This window comes from Myotis lucifugus, unplaced genomic scaffold (assembly GCF_000147115.1).
Source record: "Myotis lucifugus unplaced genomic scaffold, Myoluc2.0 scaffold_127, whole genome shotgun sequence".
NCBI lineage: Eukaryota > Metazoa > Chordata > Mammalia > Chiroptera > Vespertilionidae > Myotis > Myotis lucifugus.
Genome location: NW_005871175.1, coordinates 2428584 through 2434583, shown reverse-complemented (window position 1 = coordinate 2434583; position 6000 = coordinate 2428584). Strand labels below are relative to the sequence as shown.

The window sequence follows — 6000 nt, the reverse complement described above, 5'->3', positions numbered from 1 at the left end:
AGCGTAGCGAGAGGCGCAGGCGGGCGTGAGTGTGCGCTGGACGGCCGCGGCCAAGGCGAGCGCCGGGCGAGGAGGTTACCGGGGGAGGTTCAGTTCCTAAAAGCCGAGGGGGCGCCGTGTAGGACCGATCGCCCGGGCCTTCTCCGCGAGTCGCGGCGCGCGGCAGTGTCGCTTTCGGGCCCATAGGAGGCGCTGACGCGCGTCTGTAACCCTAAACCCCCGGTTCCTCCACTTCCACCCCTCCCGGCCCCACTCCCTCCACCCGGTCCGGCCCCTTCCCAGGTCTCAAGCGAAAACAATGCAAACGCCCAGCATCTTGCCTGGAGCCCAGCGGCTGCAGCCGCTCTGAGGCTGGGAGCGCGGCGGGCCGGGGCGCAGAAGCCCAGAGCAGGCGGTCGTGGCCACCATCCCCCCAGGTGACCGAGCCGCGGAGGGCGTGGAGGCGGCGGGAGGGGCAGCGGCCCGCTCCCTGTTCTTGTGGATGTGGCGGGGTAGGGGGCCGGACGGTGTTATTAAGACGGAACCTCCCGGGCGAAGGTGGGCGAGCCGCGGTCGGGGCAGCGCTGTCGGGACCCGCAGCCTGAGCAGCCGACGGGGAACGGCCAGCCAGCGGGTAAGATGTGCGGGGCTGCTGCGCCCTCTGGCGGCCCCCCGGAGCGCGGTCCGGCTTTCCGCCAGCCTCAGGCGCTGCCGCAGCTGCGTCCGAACGCCCCGCTGAGACCGAGGGGGCCCCTCAAAAATTAATTCAGGTTACCTTCCCTCCTCCCGGAGGCTTCGAATAGATGCTTCGCAGGCATGGGGTGGGCGGTGGGGAGAGGAGGTCCTCGAGTTCGGGGGTGGGAATGGGGCGTCATAATAATTAAATGTGGGAGAAGCGGAGGACCGCGGAGGTTGGAGGGTCCCGGGCGCGCATGGGGGGCAGGGAGGAAGGGGAGCTAGTCCCCGACTTCTGTTTTCCAACTGCAACCCCTCGCAAGTTCCCCAGCCACATAGGCGGCCTGTTGCCGTTTGTTTTACGGCCCCGCGCTATGGTGTAACGGGAACAGTCGTCTCCAATCACCTCGCGATTCCCGGACTGCGCCGCGGCGGCCCCCCAACTGGAGGGTTGGCGAGGGTGACACTGGCCTGAGAACAAATGGGGCAGCGCAGGGTCGGCTCAGGCGTCGCGGCCCCCATCCGGCGCGACCCCGGTGTCCTCCCTCCTCGAGGTGGGGAGAACGCTGGCTAAACAAAACCCTGAACCACCCAGCCTTCTCTCGAGTGGCTTTTCCAGCTGAACTTTTGCGGCCCGGGACGGCGGTGTCGTTTCCTGGGTCCCGAGGCCCTGGCTCTGCCCCTCCTCCCAGCGATGATGGTGATGGAGCCCGTCCCCTGAATTCTCCCAGGCCCCCGCGGAGAGTTTCAGGAGCAGTTTCCCCATTCCTGCGTCCATTCTGCGGGCTTTGAACTACCGTCACCACGAAAGCTAAAAGTACAATTTGTGAAAGGAAAAGATTGGACATTAAGATCTGAGACATTTTAGCACAGAATTTGCAGAGTCGTCTGCTTCGCCAGGGAAACTCCTGGACGCACGTCCTTGGACCAACACTGCCATCTGCTGCCGCACTAGAGAACTGCAGTGACCCTCGGCAGGAATGGGCTTCGCTGAGATTCTAAGCAAGTCCTGGCATCAGGAAGATGTGTGTGTGTGTGTGTGTGTGTGTGTGTGTGTTTATATATATATATATATATATATGTATATATATTTGCTCGGTAGGACCAAGTGAAAGATGACCTTTTCCTATAAAGCTTCAAGAACCAATGGGCGGTCAGAATTTATTTTGGAGGTCTTTGTGATGTTATTTTGCTTTAGTTGTTATTTCTTGGCATATCAGAGCAGAATTTGCATTTCCCTTTGTGAGTGAAGCCCTAGCCTAGTGTCTTGGGCTTGGTAATCTCCAGCTCAAGGGTCATCCCATTAGGAGGCACACCAGTTTGGTGAAATTGAAAGGAAGTATCATGTTAGTTTCCATGGTTAAATATCTGGTGCAGGGAGAGCAGAGAGATTTATGAATTCATATTGTCCCATGAAATTCTTCCATGCAAAAATACTCCAGCTTCCACCCATCACTGGAATGTCTACTGGAGCATAGAGAGATCAAAACAACAAAACACACTCTCCGGGGTATAGATCCTGGTCAACACACCCTCCCTGAAGTTACCACCAATGTAGACAGGCACTCGGATTGCCTGGACTGACGTTAGGAGACTGAGGAGAGCATTTGTCACAGTGAAAAAAAACAGGATATACAATTTTCACAGTTAGAATTAACTTAGGAGAGCTGACATTAACTAAACCTCGAAAATCTGAATCTTGAAGTCGTCAGTGGCTTTTGGGACTGTGAGAGCGTCTCCCGTGGTCTTTAATCATGCCAGGGTGGAGTGACATTCGATACTCATGGGCTCCGCAGTGGGTGCCTGGTGCAGTTGGTGACCGGGAAGCCAGCTCTGTGGCTTCATGGGAATAACAGTGCACTCTCACTTCTGGAAATAGGGTCCGTGCACTGCGTGCTCTGTTTACTCTGTAGGCTTAGCATGTTGCCTCTGGTTATGGAGTCACACTCAATGGCTCTGCACTTCTGTTTGCGGGATGAGAGGCCAACCTGCTCAAGAGAAAGACTCATGACTGCAAACAGATGTGTTTCTCTGCTTATGTGACAGTACATTGGCTCAACTTAAAATAGTCTGGAGGGCCACACCAAGCCTGGGCAGAGTCTGAGTTCAGATCAGCTCCTCCACTAGGCAGTGATGCAGGGCAAGTGACTTGGCCTCTGGGGACCGCCTTTCTCAGGAAGGAGACGTTGAGGTACCCAGTCTTGATGTTCCTCTCATCTAAAACATCTGAGGACTCTGCAGAAAAAAGAGTCAATATGACAGCCAATCGCTGTAGCTTCCAAAGCAATTGAACGGTGTAATTTAATCTTTACAATCAGGTAGTAAGGCCAGCTCGAAAGTCAGGTGTGACTGATTATCCCTGGGTAACAGAAGAAGAGACTTAGAGATGAACTAAGTGTAAGATACGGGATCAGAGCCTAGTCCAATGTGATTTCCATCATGTCTTCTAAGAGAAGGAATGAGAAAGACGAGAAAATGGTGTATGTGTGGGGTGGTGGGGTAGGAGGCATTGTGGGAGGATCCCAAGTCCTTGCTTGAAATTGAATGTGGCAGGGATCTGTTTTATCAGTTGTTTCTCTAACTTGTGGTACATGTTTTTGAGTTGTGATTATAGAGGTTTGAGATCAAGGTCCAACATATAGTTGGCATGAGAGAAATGATTATGATTTTTTAAAAAAAGCTTTGGGTGAAATTTTATTTTTAAAATACATTTTTATTGATTTCAGAGGAGAGGGAGAGAGAGAGAGAAACATCAATGATAAGTGAGAATCACTGATGAGCTGCCTCCTGCACACCCCCTACTGGGGATTGAACCGGCAACCTGGGCATGTACCTTGACCAGGAATTGAACTGCCTGGTTCATAGGTCAACACTCAACCACTGAGCCACACTGGCTGGGCTGGGTGAAATTTATTGTTCCTCCTCGCAAAGTGATTTGTTCTTGCTGACTCATAACGTGCCGTGTTCCTCTGAACTGACTTTTGGATGAGCTTCAGGAGAGGGGTTACTGATTAAGGATGAACTTCTACTCCCAGAGTAGGAAAGTGCCCAGTAGAGCAACAATCCTAGAGATTGTCACTCCAGGGCCACCAGGCAGGGAAGCCCTTCCATCCTCTCTGGTTGTTTTCCATTACCTCCCGGTAGGGTGAATACTACTATTTTTTCACCAGTAAATTGATGAGTAATGACATGAAACTTCACAAATCCGCTTTGATTTCCAGCCAGGCAACCACTCTTATCAGAGAAGGGAGTTTGAAATCTTAAGCAAACACATGTTGATTTTCAGTATTGGCATCATTATCGCTCGCTCCCAGGCCTTGTTTTCGTTGCCCACTTTGTGTGTCAGTAAGTATCCCACCTGGCAGAGGGTCCGCTATATCTGGATGCGCAGAAGGAAATCTGGTGGGGCCTGGCCAGGGCAAAACGATGCTCGGAGCCTGCCCTGTAAAAGCCGCAAACCCCGCTCTGAAGCCAGGGAATGCTTTAAAGATGCGTTGTTGGCAAGCCCTGCTAGAGAAATACAGGATATAAATGTGATAAAACCCAAGACAGCAAGCTGGCTCTGGAGAGCTCCTTTGAAGCTGGCTAAGTGGATTATCAGTGGGAGGCTGATATGTATATGAACAAACACGCAAGCCCTTACTGCTAATTGGAGGTAAATCAGGCTGGCCATCCTGGCTTGGGGGCCCGCTGCGCCCCTCACAGCGGCCCTGTGGAAACCCTGCAGCCCGCGCACATGCCAGGATCCTCGGACGCCCTCAGCCAGAATCATGCAAATTGCATTAAGGTTCTCAGCACTGCTTCTCTCACTGTGGTGAGCAGAGAGGAGAAGCAGGGCCCCAATCTGCATTAGGAGGTAGTTGGGAGCGGGGGAGGGGAACACCCTGGCGGAGACACTGACCCTATGGTGGATGGGAGAGAGCATGGCTTTTGCATCACGCAGACTTGGTGTTAGAAAACTGCTTTCTCGCCAGCTGTGTGACTTCTGGTCATTTGCTAACCCTCTCTGAGCCTCAACTGCCACTTCTTAAAATCAAATAGGCCACAGGGTTATTATTAACAAACACAGCATACACATGAAAACTTTGGCTTAGTGGATATTGGTTTCTCATTCCTGCCTTGGGAAAAATAATGATTATTTTTCCAGTCCAACCCCATCCCCTTCCCTGTTACCAACATTTCATCTTTCCTCCTCCTTCCTTCGTTTTCTTGGTAGAATTCAATGAGGCAGAAATCTGATTTATGCAAGTAGATCACCTTGCCACTTTAGAGCAAGCCCACTTAGAGTTTCTTTTCATTGCCTTCCGTAAGTCCCCTTCATCATGTGGGAAGTGCAGGGGGAGATAAAATTGTGTGGGAGTGTACATGAGAAGACAAAGGTCAAGGAAAGGGGCCTTTTCAGAGAGTTGACCAGCTCAGTGCTTTTATGGAAAGGCAACGTGGGCCTCTCTTTAATTTTTCTGTTCCTTAATTTTATTTATCATGCTTTCCTTCCTTCTTGCCCAGTGCTTTCCCTGTTTGTATCTTGTGGACGTTTAATTTCAATATCTCCATTTCTCTTCCATTCCCCAGACTGTGTTACAAGAATCAGAGTCCAGAATTTGGTTTCTGTAGCTGCTATTATAACCTTCACATGCAAATGAATCACTGGTCTCCATCAAGTTTTATCCTGTGCTCTACTGCATCCCCTGAGACAGGGATTTAGTCACACTCTCCTCTCCCATTTCCTCTCCCTTCTTCACTTTCTTTACTGACCCTCCTTCCATGCCTATGCCCTGGGCTGCCTGCCCTCTGTTAGCTAGACTGTGAGGGCAGCAGGTCCTGGGAGAACTTGGGCTGGGAGCCCAGGTCTGAGCCTGGTACTGGCCTCTGGATCACAAAGTGACATCATGTCCTGTAAGTGACATTAATTAGTGGGACTTTCAAACCCTCTAGATCTGAATGGCTCTTAGAGAATGAGATATTTTTTCCAGCCAAGCATTTTTTTCCCAAGGTGGTAGAGGATGTGAACTTCATATACTTTCTGTGGTGAAACAGCAACTCACAATCCATTTTGAGTGAAAACAGCTCAAGTTTGGAAATTTGAGTAAATACTGTTAGGGTCGCCGAAGGAGGAACATGAGGCCAAAGTGGTGAGGGATTATAAATGTATTAGGTCATCTGGTTACCAGATGGACTGAGCCCCAAAATGGTGCCAGCACCCAAAGATGGGGAGTCAGAGGTTTTTAAAGGACTCTGGTCGGACTTATTCCTGGGCAGAGAATTCTCTGTGCAGGTCGGATCCTGGGAAGGTCCGGAGGGGAAGGATAATGGTCTTAGCAAGTGGAATGTGGTCTTAGCAAGTGG

General features: G+C 51.3%; 1 protein-coding gene across 4 annotated transcripts in view; it reads left to right on the top strand.

Moving 5' to 3' along the window:
- Window positions 1-6000, top strand: part of PDGFRA (platelet derived growth factor receptor alpha) — a 43943-nt gene that overhangs the window by 3714 nt on the left and 34229 nt on the right. For 2 of the 4 annotated variants that reach the window (XM_014460196.2, XM_023758264.1), the window contains exon 1: window positions 590-613. The exons of the other annotated variants lie outside the window; for them this stretch is intronic. The gene's annotated coding sequence lies outside the window, so the exon portion shown is untranslated. Of the gene's footprint in view, window positions 1-589; window positions 614-6000 lie in introns of those variants that run through there. 4 annotated transcript variants of the gene reach the window in all.